General features: G+C 39.5%; 1 protein-coding gene across 2 annotated transcripts in view; it reads right to left on the bottom strand.

The window, feature by feature from the left end:
* Positions 1-13,983, bottom strand: part of CDH18 (cadherin 18) — a 298,102-nt gene that overhangs the window by 271,442 nt on the left and 12,677 nt on the right. For both annotated transcript variants that reach the window (XM_076330375.1, XM_076330374.1), the window contains exon 2: positions 11,291-11,389. The gene's annotated coding sequence lies outside the window, so the exon portion shown is untranslated. The remainder of the gene's footprint in view (positions 1-11,290; positions 11,390-13,983) is intronic.

Here is a 13,983-nt window from a genome sequence, read left to right on the forward strand (position 1 = left end):
GAGCCCTTATGTATCATGCTGACAAACATGTTTTATTTTCTGTTACTCCTGATTCTGTCAGCAATCATTTGTTGCCCACACCAGCTTTTGGACTCACTCATAAATTTTCTTTCAAACCCAGAAGAATTAGAATTTTGACTCTTTTGAGCGGTGTGCTAGAATTATAACAATAATATCAAAACCAAATTAAAGCATCCACAAGAGGAAACTAATGAAATTTTAAGTTTTAGATTGCATTTTATCTTAATTGCAAAAGAAAAGCTAATGAATGATGTAATGTAGCACACACAAATTAAAGTACCAAAAAGCCACTGCATGGCTTTCCATAAGTCATTTTACAAAGGATATACTGCAAGTTTTCAGAGATCTTAATAGCAGTAACGTGGCTGTTTATGAATAGTGACACCATAAGCCATTCATTAGTTTCAATACTAAGAGGGTGTGAGATCAAATTTGCTATTAACTTACTCAGACTGCAAAATTCTGCTAGCAATTTTATATGAATTCATTCTAAGCGGTGTCTTTCAGAGCTTTATAAAAGAAATGATCTTCTTTCTTAACTCCATTAAAGCATATTTACCAAGTGATGGGCATGAAAAACTTAACTGATTGAGTGAGTTCAAATTCCTAAATATTGATTTCTCTTGACTTTGAAAACATGATGACTTCTGTGTGCAGACATTTCCAGCTTTGTAATGTTTAAAGTAGCATAAAAGTAGTTTAATTACTGGAAAAGGAAAGATAAAACACCTGTAATGTCACATCCCTGTCAGTGCTATGTCGCTGTGTTGCCAGCAGTTTTGAGGGCAGTGATCCTTCCTCTCTACTCAGTACTGGTGAGGCCGCACCTGGAGTGCTGGGTCCAGTTCCAGGCTCCCCAGTACAAGAGAGACACGGACATACTGGAGAGAGTCCAACGAAGGGCCAGGAAGATGATTAAGGGACTGGAGCATCTCTCCTATGAGGAAAGGCTGAGAGAGCTGGGACTGTTCAGCCTGGAGAAGAGAATGCTCAGAGGGGATCTTATCAATGTGTATAAATACCTGAAGGGAGAGAATGGATAAGAGGGAACCAGACCCTTCTCAGTGGTGCCCAGTGACAGGACAAGAGGCAACAGGCACAAACTGAAACGCAGGAAATTCCAAATGAACACAAGAAAATACATCTTTACTATGGGTAGTCAGGTTGCCCAGTCAGGTTGTAAAGTCTCCATCTGTGGAAATATTCAACGCCCAACTGGATATGATGCTGGGCAACCTGCTGTAGCTGACCATGCTTGAGCCGGGGGGGATCAGACTAGATGATCTCAAGAGGTCCTTCCCAACCCACATGATTCTGTGACTCTAATTTTTAAAAGGTCTTCTACCAAATATACCTAAAGGTATTTCTAGGCAGCCAGACAAACACCACCACACAAGTAATTATATATAAATAGCAAATGTTGTAACATTAGACTATAAAGAACTATGAGACACACTAATTCCAACAAAGACTTTTCATTTTTAATTCTATCAGTGCAATACCCAGCCCCATGCATTATCCTAACAATGGCCTGTAGGTGGTATCATAATGCAAATAATATATGAAAGATAGTATTAATGGCCATAAAGCAAAAGATCTAAAAAAAAAAAAATGATGTTAATTTCTTGGTCAGTTTACCATCTGCCTGTGAGAGTATGGATGCAAGAGTGTATGAATGCAAGTTTTTACGCTGTATCTGAGATTTCTTCTTTCCATACCACACCTCTACAGGACACTAAGCAATAATGATCCAATGTTTAGGAATACACAATACAGTAAAAGAGCAAAGAAAATCTTAAAATTTCTTCAGTGTTATCAGAATCCAGGTGAGATTTCTCTGAGCTTTGTTGGCACATGTCAGAAGTCTTTCAAGCCTCACAGATAAGGTTTTAGAAGTGTACTTCTGCACAATACGTAACTGTACCACAGATAAAGAAAGCATGAACAACAGCTCCTCACAGTGAGCTCTAGCTAATTAATTAGCTTGTGCCTTTGGTATAATTAGCCTGCTAGACATTATGGAGCAGTTGCACTGAGACTGATGAACATTATCCCAGCCTAACAGGAAAGGAATAATCATTCTGACCAGCCTTACTCTTCAGAGAAAAACATTCCTGAGGAAAACTAAAGCCTACAGACTAAAGGAACCTGTACATTTGAGAGTGTGACTTACAAATTCTCCCTGTATATTATCCCAGCTCCTAGATTTCAGGCTTACACTTGCAGCTTTTCTACTGCTTCTCTAGAGGAAGACCTAGATTGCATTTTTATCAGGTGAATATAAAGTCTGATTTATAGTTTGAGCAGTAAGGCTGATACAACAAAAGAAGACAATATGTCAAATAAAGTGGGTAAGCAGTGAAGATGGTGAGAATTGTGGCTGAATATGTCTGAGATGTTTTATGACTAAACAAACATTCTTTTTAGCATAAATATGTCTCTGTAAGTCAACATTTCCGTATATGAAATGCCATGCAGTTGTTGACATAATCTAACACTCTCTCTTTTATTACTGTACCAAGCAAAAACAGCCAAGAGGTTCAGAAGTTGACTCAAGATTCCATGCAAATGTTATACTGTTGAACTGGATAAATCCATGCGTCCCAGACATTTCTGATCATGAACATACTCATTTTCATTTACAGTTTTACTAGACAGGAGGGACAAGAAAATTCCACGCCATTGCCATGACTAACATTTTTAAGCATAGGAATCTATAAAAAAAAGCTTTATGTTGCTGCAGTTTTATTATAAAGCCACTTCAAAGCTGACCAGTTTTTCCTCTTGGGGGAAAAAAATTAATCAAGTAAAACAGACAACTTGCTTAAGTTACCACTTATAGGCATACTTGCACAAATTGACACTTGCTGAATTATTGGAGTAGTGCAAGTTATGTGCTTATTTTCTGTCCTTTTATGTGTACAGAAACACTGTATCTCAGACACCATTTTGTGGTAAAAACAGATAAAGGATGACATGGAATGTCAACTCCTTTCCATATGGTATTTGCCAAAAAAAGATGTGCTTTATATATATGGAAAATATATCACATACACACAGACTAGATAGTTCTTCAGCACCAGCAGTCACTGGGGCTGAGAAAATCTATGCACTTCACAGGTCTGCCAACCTAATCAGTAAAAGACCTTGCTGACAACATGTAAGATAATTAGGCAATGAGGAGAATACAAATTGTATTAAAAAAGAAAAGATTTAAGGCATACTAAAATGAGCTTCAGAAGCCAAAACATATAAACAAACATACAGTTATTAACAGAGATGACTCAATGTTAGATACATGACTGCATCATTTTGCACAAATTAGTTTGTACACAAATCTTAGTTTGTACATCAAAATATACTTTTTTATTGTAAGATGAACTAAAAATGTAAAAACATCTAGCAGTTCAAGTACACATGAAATCTAAATCCAAAAATATATTATTTGCAACTTTTAAAAAGCACAGGTTTTAGATATATGAACACGTTGTTGCACTTTTGAGAAGACATAGTCAACTGTGAATCTGGTATGTGTTTTACAGGTTAGGTAACAACGTACTAGCAAACCACATAAGTGGTTAAAAGGCAACAGATTGAATTTAGGTAGACATTCTTTCCAAACATCATCTCAGGATATAAAATGCTTCTCACTCATCAATTATAAGGGCAGGGTGCAATTTGAAACGTCTTTCTTCGGCCATACAGTATGTAATACAAAAGAACTGTATTTATGACTTACATTCAAGCAGAGAGGTAGGAAACATCATATGCCATGGCAATTCACAGTAGTATGTATCAAACATCTGAATAACTTCATTATATAAACATTGACTGCTTTTCTTTCCATATTTTGTTCATTTATGTGACAGAGTAAATCCATACAATGAACAAACACCGCATAAGATTACAGAAGTGCTGACATATGCTACTGAATTGCATCACAGCAGCGTGACACCAACAGCTGAGAGTGCTGAGCTAGGTGCCTGCTGCCTATCACTCAGGCTCATCTGAAATACAGTCGTCTTTATACCCATCAGTTGTTTCCTTCCTTTCATAAAATGGAAAGAATCAATAAGAATATCCACAGCCAATATCATTCATAAGTGAACCTTATTAAACCACAAGCTAAGATCTATTTGACTATATAACTATGAAATAAAATATACCTCTGACTTGCAAATCAAGACGTTGCATTCTATAATATTAAGTGAAATCCCTTATTTAGAAACATCTAACCCATTTAGAATTAAAATGACCCTTATTTACTATCTTAATGAGAAATTTTGTAAATCTTAAAACCAGTGGTGGGTGCTAATTACTTGAAAATATAACTTGAAGACCTTTGAAAAAAATAATCACACAGCTGGGCTAAATCTCCCAGTTCTAGATTCTCTCCACACCATTTGTAACTGTGCATTGGTCTTTGACTAACCAGCACAATAAAGGAGGAGATTTGTAATTGAAGAATTATCCTTGTAATAGTTAAATATGTAATCAAATCATTTATCATTAATATAAAATATTAATTCCTTTCATTTTTTTCTGAAACTGGCAAAAGGTGCTTTTGTTTTTTTAGTGTTTTTTTTTTAAACTTACTTTTTTTTTTTTTTTTAACACAACAAGTGTTTCATAGAGCTACCATGAAGTAAGTTGTGCATTGGTCTTTCCCCTGGAAAAGCTTTGTATAGCAGGTCCGAAGACCTACTCTAAAATTTTAACTAAAATGCTACAATGTCATGCCAAAAGTTTATTCACTTACGACATCGGTTATTTTTGCAATTATGACTAAAACAAAATAAACCAAAAATAAATATATACTGCAGCCAAAGCCTGAGGTAATTACTGAGTTTAAAGTGCTACCAAAAGAATTCTTCTATGCATTAAATTGCTTTTTTGCAGTGGTGAGAGTATACACTGAGGTTCATTTTCCTCCTCATCTTTCTTTGATTACTGACAGCTACTTAATCAGTTGCTGTTACTGATACAGTAGAATATATATTAGATTAATGACCTAAACAGTAAATATTTTCTAGGTTATTAGTTACTTTCAGATTTTGAGACATACTTCTCTTTTTTGCTCCTCGCACAGTATCAGATTTCAGGAATTTGGGTAGATGGAATTTCCTTCAGTGCTAACCTTACTCAAGACATTTGTTTTTCTTCAAAATATCCTGCATCCCAGGAATCTTGAGATGCACCCAGTACAACCTAAGTCCTCGTATAATGAGTTACATTCCTCCTTCTTGTCCACTTTGACCAAAAAATGATGACCAAGGAGTTTGGTATTTGTTTAAGCATTCAAAGCTTCTACAGAAATGTAAAAACCTCTTTCCATGTCCCGAATATTCCCATGTGTTGTTGAGTGTTTTGCACATACATAAGCATCCTCTTAATGATCACTGGAAGACTTTTTTTCCTCTGCTAATGTTTTCATACAAGCTCTGAAACCAGTCTACATGAAGTCTTTTACCTTTGAAAACTCGAGATTACCCTGCTTGTGGTAACCTGCAATCCTGAGCCAGGGCAACATATTCAGCAAATCCGGTTTCTTCTTTGTTGTTGCTTTTTTAAATTAAAAAAAAAAAAACAAAACCCACAAAAAAAACAGTAACATCAAAAGTAATTATAAACAATGCACTTGCAAAAGAAAAAAATTATTAACACGTTTACAACAAAGCTAAATCTGAACTACAGCCAGCTGACTTGCTTTAGGCTCTTGCTCTGTCGTTGGTTGCATTTCTCAGACAAAACCCTGTCATTGTGGAGCACTGCTAGTTTTCACAGCCAAACTGTATTTTGGAGTTAGGCCCAACAGACCTAATTTCTTTCCCTTTCACTTATACACTCTTGAAAATAACTTTTAACCTATCCATAAGATATTTTTGACATCTTGACATTTTTCACTCTTTGGCATTACTTTAAGCATTGTTTCACGTCTTCAGATGTTACTTTGTTAGACAAGGTTAGCCTACAATAGTAATCAGCCACTTCAGGATCTGTGATAATAGAAAAGGAAAAAAATCTTTGTTCTAAAGATATAACAACAAAAAGACCTCCCGGGGGGGTAGGGAGGTGGGGAGCGAAATCAAAGATTTTCAGGAAAATATTTTTCCACGAGTTTTAGTTGCTAAACCACCTACAGCCCAAGAACCATCCATCTGAGAAGAAAATACGACCTTCCACTCCATGTGCCTTTTATCTTGGTCATGCTTTGTGGGTACTTTTATAGATTTAACAACTGAACCTTCCCATATCATGTCAAATATGTCACACACATTGTAAGGAAAGAAGATACAACAGCAAGTCTTAGATGCTTTTTCAGCTTTTGTCACCTACTCACCAGCAGGTTACCCAATTCTGATTCTCTGCAGGTTTATCTGGATGCCCAGCATTGCAGACCAAGCTGTCCCACCACCAGAACAGAATTAGTCGCACTATTTGAAGTTAAATATATGTGAAAGTAGAGATCAATACCTAGATCTTCCTCCTTCTACAATTTTCAATAAGGCTGTAACACCAGACAAGCATGCTCAGTGACCACTTTGAGATTTTCTTTATAAAAGTTCTCTGTTAGGAAACTTAACTTGATCTGTATATTAAACTTTCTGTGATTACAGTGACTGCAAAATATTTGTGTTGTGATGAACTGTAAACTAAGAGAAAAAACATGTAGTGCTGTAGCTAACTAAGGCACAAAACTGGTCTGATCCAGGAAAGAAATCTCCTATGATTTTATCAGCTCCACCCAGTTACTGACGAAATCTACTGACAAAATAAATGAAAGCAGAACAGTCTCTCAAAAGTGCACTATATAGGCCATAACCTTTTTTTTCCTTAGTAAATAGACTGGTATATCTAGCTGTGAAACCACCTCTATTTCACTGTTTAATGAGTCAGCTCTAGGCCCATTAGAACATGGGAACTACGTATATGAACTTAGTACTCCCCTTCAGATCTACAGAAAATCACTAAATAAATGAAGAATGCCTCTTAAAAGGGCTCTTTTTGTTATTATTAAAAAAAATATATATAGTGAGATATAGACAGTGCAGCGCCTGTCTTTCCACATATATATTTTTGTGGGTGTTTACAAGAAAGTAAGCCTTCGTATCATAGCATCATAGAATAGTTTGGGTTGGAAGGGACCTCTCAAGGTCATCTAGTCCAACCCCCCCGCCGTGGGCAGGGACATCTTCAACTAGATCAGGTTACTCAGAGCCCCGTCCAGCCTGACCTTGACTGTTTCCAGGGATGGGGCATCCACCACCTCTCCGGGCAACCTGGTCCAGTGCTTCGCCACCTTCAGCGTAAAAAATGTCTTCCTTATATCCAGTCTAAACCTACCCCTCTTTAGCTTAAAGCCATTCCCCCTTGTCCTGTCACAACAGGCCCTGCTAAAAAGTTTGCCGCCACCTTTTTAATAAGCCCCCTTTAAGTACTGAGAGGCTGCAATAAGGTCTCCCTGAAGCCTTCTCTTCTCTAGGCTGAACAACCCCAACTCTCTCAGCCTTTCTTCATAGGAGAGGTGTTCCATGCCCCTGATCATTTTCGTGGCCCTCCTCTGGACCCGCTCCAACAAGCTTTCTTGTGCTGAGGACTCCAGAGCTGGACACACTACTCCAGGTGGGGTCTCACCAGAGTAGAGTAGAGGGGCAGAATCACCTCCCTTGACCTGCTGTCCACGCTTCTTTGGATGCAGCCCAGGGTATGACTGGCCTTCTGGGCTGCGAGTGCACATTGCTGGCTCATGTCCAGCTTTTCATCCACCAGTACCCCCAAGTCCTTCTTGGCAGGGCTGCTCTCAATCCCTTCATCCCCCAGCCTGAATGGATACTGGGGGTTGCCCCGACCCAGGTGCAGGACCTTGCACTTGGCCTTGTTGAACCTCATGAGGTTCACATGGCCCACTTCTCAAGCTTGTCCAGGTCCCTCTGGATGGCATCCCGTCCCTCTGGCACGTCAACTGCACCACTCAGCTTGGTGTCATCTGCAAACTTGCTGAGGGTGCACTCGATCCCACTGTCTATGTCATTGAGGAAGATATTAAACAGTACTGGTCCCAATATGGACCCCTGAGGGACACCACTTGTCACCAGTCTCCATCTGGACATTCAACCGCTGACCACTACCCTCTGGATGCGACCATCTAACCAATTCCTCACCCACCGCACAGTCCACCCATCAAATCCATACCTCCCCAGTTTAGAGAGAAGGATGTTGTGGGGAACCATGTCAAAGGCCTTACAGACGTCCAGATGGACAACATCTGCAGCCCTTCCCATGTCCACTGATGAGGTCCCTCCATCATAGAAGGCCACTAGGTTAGTCAGGCAGGACTTGCCGTTGGTGAAGCCATGCTGGCTGTCTCAAATCACCTCCCTGTCCTCCATGTGCCTTCGCATAGCTTCCAGGAGGATCTGCTCCTTGATCTTCCCAGGCACAGACGTGAGACTGACTGGCCTGTAGTTCCCCAGGTCCTCCTTTTTTCCCTCTTGAAAAATGGGGGTTATGTTTCCCCTTTTCCAGTCAGTGGGAACTTCACCGGACTGCCACGACTTCGCAAATACGATGGACAATGGCTTAGCAACTTCATCAGCCAGTTCCCTCAGGACCTACAGATGGACCTCATCGGGTACCGTGGACTTGTGCGCCTTCAGGTGCCTTAGATGTCTCAAACCTGATGTTCTCCCGCAGTGGGCAGCTCTTCATTCTCCCAGTCTCCACCTTTGCCTTCTGCGGCTTGGGCGATGAGGCTCCAAACACTTGCCAGTGAAGACCGAGGCAAAAAAGTCATTGAGTACCTCAGCCTTCTCTGTGTCCCAGGTAACCAGGTCGCCTGTTTCATTCCAGAGAGGGCCCACATCTTCCCTTGTCTTCCTGTTGTCCCTGACGTACGTATAGAAGCTTTTCTTGTTGCCCTTGAAGTCCCTGGCCAGATTTAATTCTACCAGGGCTTTAGCTTTCCTAACCTGATCCCTGGCTGCTCAGACAACTTCTCTGTATTCCTCCCAGGCTACCTGTCCTTGCTTCCACCCTCTGTAGGCTTCCTTTTTTTATGTTTGAGTTTGGCCAGGAGCTCCTTATTCATCCATGCAGGCCTCCTGGTGTTTTTGCCTGACTTCATCTTTGTTGGGATGCATCGCTCCTGAGCTTGGAGGAGGTGATCCTTGACTATTACCCAGCTTTCTTGGGCCCCTCTTCCCTCCAGGGCTTTGTGCCATGGCACTCTACCAAGCAGATCCCTGAAGAGGCCAAAGTCTGCTCTCCTGAAGACCAGGGGAGTGAGCTTGCTGTGCACCCTCCTCGGTGCCCTAAGGATCTTGAACTCCACCATTTCATGGTCGCTGCAGCCCAGGCTGCCCTTGAGCTTCACATTCCCCACCAGCCCCTCCTTGTTGGTGAGAACAAGGTCCAGCGTAGCACCTCTCCTTATTGGCTCCTCTACCACTTGGAGAAGGAAGTTATCATCGATGCATTCCAGGAACACAGATATGAGCACAGATAACCACACAGACACATACAAACATACATCTACCTAGGTTTATACTCTTTATCTTCCTGAGTAAGTCTGCATTTCTGAGAGGTATGCCAAAGAACATTTAACCATATTGCCACTACAACAGTATTGGACAATGCCTCAAAACTTCCAGGGTAACATTTGGCTAAAAGTTTTTTGAGGAGAGAAAAAATAAATCTTTAGACTCAATGGACATTACATCAACTGCACTACCTGCAGGCCCAACCGTGACCTTGGACAGCAATGATGCAGACCTTCAGGTACTAGGAAACACTTGAAAGAATTCAAAAAATTGCCAAAGAAAGATTTCTGCATATGTTCACAAGCTATTTCTGAGTTACACTCTATGCAACAGTTTTGACTTCACTGATGCTGCATCAGGCATTAATCAGCAAAATTTCTGGCTCATTATCTTCAGAGTTAATTTTAGTGAGCCCTGCTCATTAAGCAGGGTTCATTCCCCAATTCCCTAAGTTGAAATTGAGCATTTAAAATAAAAACTAATCTCATACTGAGACACAACTGCCCACTTGCTCACAAGATAAAAATATATTGTTATGAGGAGGAAAACTTGCATTTGGGGCCAACCACAGCAAGACAAGAAGCAAAAAAGGAAGTCTAGAAAAAATTATTTTTATCGTCCAATCTATGACATATTTTGCTAGTTTTCCACCCATCTTTTTACACTTCTAAAACTACACAGTTGTTACTAGATATCTTTTTGGCTGACAGTGAGTTAAGTGAAAAAGTTACATCCACGACCTGCCCCAGTTGCTCATTAACATCTCTCTTCTCCATATGTTGCTGCCTCCTCAGATCTGCCAGCTTAACTGCATGCATAGGCAGTCCTGGTGCCAGCCAAAACGTTTAGTATCAGATTAAACTTTGTTTTTAAATGCAGGTTATTTGACAGAGACAAGTTAAGGAGAGGCAATTCTACTGTTAAGGATGCAATTCTATGGTCAGACAGGAGGATATAATAACTTCTGGGAGGATGTGGTGAAGAGTAGCTAAGTAGGCTTGGAGCTGTAGTTTTTCCAGCAAGCTCAGTGGCAGCCAAGATAGCATTTCATACCACAGCCTGAAAGTTCTGGAGGATAGATGAGAGGAAGAAGTGGCAGAATACGGCAGACGCAACAGTAAACTCTAATAGAGATTGGCTACGGCTTTAAGAAAAAACTCTGTGTTATGGAACTAAAACAAAAGAACAATACTCCTCAGTTTTCTATACTATCTTACATTTATGGAATAGCCAAAAACAATAAAAATATGAAACCAGGAGGATTCTCACAGGGCAGGTGGGGGCATTTAATAGAACTATATCCTTTCAAGATAAGACTTATTCCAGGACTGGCCATATTCATACAAGGAAGTAGCTGACGTGAAGCGCTTACTGAACCCAGCAGCATTGAAAATTTACGCTGCAACTGAGAGAAAGCATTGTGAATAGGGTTCCTTAAGGAGACAGTCCAGATACTTTTACCTTGGGGATTTCTGATTCTTCCCCTTCCTTGGTCATTTTACAGCCACAACAGCCAGCTCCAGCGCTTATGAGTTGGGTACATGTAAAGCCTGTCTCTAAGAGCCCATTTGTTGCCAAGTCCCACAGACCCAGTGGTAAAAATCAGACAGTGGTTTAGCCCCTTTGGATACGCATCTAACCAAGACCGATCAATAAATTAAAGCAAATGTTGCCTGCTACACAAGCTAAAAATTGCTCTGTTGCAACGAGTAAGGAAACAGTGAATTCACCTTCTTTTTAGGCTCCAGACCAGTGCTCTATCCAGAAGACTGTGCTTCTCCTCTCCACTTACTTCAAATAAAATTCATTCTCTGCTCATTCCACAACACCTAGAAATGAAAAAGAGGATCTTACTGAAATAGCATGGGAAATATTCATTTAATTTAATGAATTTAATTTAGTCCCTTTTCAGTAACTGGATTAAGAGGTGTTTGTAGGCCTGGTTCTGTACAGGAGATCATAAATTTCAGAAGGGAATATCAAATGCACTTGCAAAGCAATGTTACTGCAATGCTAACTCTGCATCTTTAACCCTTCAAAGTATAAAAAAGACAGGTAGTCACTAATAAACACCAGTCAGCAATCTGTAATAAATTCAAACAGATGACACGCTGCTTCCATGGAAAAGAAAGAAAAGGTAAGAGTGAAGTAGTTACTTTCATAATTTCTGTCTGGACAGAACACACTCTAATTTGATTTCTATGCTGGAATGAAAAAAAAAATCTAAATTACCCTTTCTCATTCAAAAAAGTAGAAAAAAAATCAGGAGTTTCTAGGAGACAGTGCAACAGCAAAAATGATACAGTATTCTTGCCGTTTCTAAGAAATGGAAACATCTGATTATTTTGAAGTAGCTGGACAGAGCTTGCAGTTGAACTCAATTACGATTCCATCAGATGCCAGCTGATACATTCAATAGTGTTTGAGAGAAGATGAAATACAGTAGTCAATGCAAATCATAACAGAAAGCAATCTCACTAAGCTGATACTGAGCTGTTCCTTGCCTAATAATAGGTCCCACATTCCAGATACAGAAAATTGAAAACATTAAAATTAAAGGATGAAATCAACTTAGCAAAATAATTTAAAAAGACTTCTGTTTTAAAAACACACTCCCACAGAACTTAAAGCAGACAAACATATAACATGGTATTATTCTTCCTGAAAAAGATCACAAATAATGAAAAAGATGGTATCTTGGTTAATGCAATGTCCACATTGTTTTCTGGGTCCATCTGCAAGAGACCTATTTTTTCCACGCTATTTAGCATATACTGGGGGGAGATAATATGAAGGTTGTCTGAGATTTTTCTAAAGGTTGCACAATGCACTACATATGTAGCATTTACTTAGGATTATCAAATGCAGCTGCACTGGAAATTAGGAAAATATTAAACATACACAGAAGTGAAGCAGTAGACTCAGTCCTTCAGGGCGTTTGGTGCTTCCTTTTGATTAATGCCAGCTAGGCCCCAACCCACTGAGATTAGTATTTTCTGCCAGACCACACTGTAAATTAATGTTCTTAATTGCAGTGGCATGCCGCTCAAGGGGAAAAAAATAATTCTAAACTGAGAGAAATCAGAAGAAGGACTTTAAATTCTGCCCTACTAAATAAAAGGGTTATCTTAGAAATTAAGGTAATGTTTTCAGCACACAGAGAAACTTTTTCTCATTGTTATTTTCTAGAACGCTCTGTTGTCCGTCTGAGCCATTTTGCTTCCCGGGGCTGCAACTTCTTTCCTTCAGATATTACTCCAGTGCCGAACAAATCTTTGGTCCTCCTGGTAATCAGACTCTATTTTGTGTATCTTAGTCCAAGATGTCATAAACATTTTGTTCCACCTTCACAGGTTCATCTTCTCCTTTGGCCTTAAAGACGTCAAACGCTACAAATCAATTCTGCTCTTGCCATTATGACAAGCAAGCCCTACTTATCCCTTCTTGTGGCTCCAAGTCTTGAATTTTTCTGTTCGCTAGTGCTCTTATCTCTCCACAAAAACTCTTAACTCTCTGCAAAAAATATACGTTTCTGGAAGAAGGGGACTTGGCTTCATAATCAGTGCACGTAAAAAAGTATCCTCCAGAAGTGAGTCTATCTAATTCTCTAATCTGGTTTCTCCAGTTACTGAAGTCTGGAGTGGACATTCACATCCAAGGTGACTAGAAATGAGCACAATCTGTGTTATATTGTCACACTGGGTACTTTTTGTTTTGTGATGTGACAAATGATTGAATGGCCTAAAACTACTTTCAGCATTTTACACACCAATCACATTGCAACCTTATTGTCCAATTTACTTACATTTCTTTCAAGATTGTTACTATTTTAATTCTCTTTATACCTCATTATTTCTATTTCAGAATAAAATCTGTGCTTTCTTTTTTTTAATATGAACAGAACTTCATATTGTAATTTACTGTCCTTGTTACAGAAATATTCCTGCAAAAATGGCTTTACCATACATACACAGCCTTCAAATAAGAAAAAGAATACTTAATAGATTCAATACGTTCCCATGTCAAGACTATTAAAGAAGTACATTGCTAAAGACTTAGAACTGGATTTGATCCCTGTGAAATCGCCACATAACTCCACAGAATTCAGCACATTGTTATTTTTAAAAAATAGCAAATGATAAAGTAAACATTTACTGCAAATAGGACTGCAGACCAGAGAATAAAAGCAAAAATTTAGGTTGAAAGGGACTTTTGGAGATTATCTAGTCCAGACTCCTCCTCAAGGCAGGGCTAACTTCCGAGTTAGGTTGGGTTACTTTAGGGCCTCGTCCAGACGAGTTTTAAAAATCTCTATGGATGGAGGTCCCTCTCTAAGCAACCTGTCCCAGTGCTTAACCTCGCTCCCTGTGAAAAGCTGCCTCCTTACATCCAGTGGGAGTTTCCTTCACTGCCACTTGTGGCC

The sequence above is a fragment of the Aptenodytes patagonicus genome, chromosome 2 (assembly GCF_965638725.1).
Source record: "Aptenodytes patagonicus chromosome 2, bAptPat1.pri.cur, whole genome shotgun sequence".
Classification (NCBI taxonomy): domain Eukaryota; kingdom Metazoa; phylum Chordata; class Aves; order Sphenisciformes; family Spheniscidae; genus Aptenodytes; species Aptenodytes patagonicus.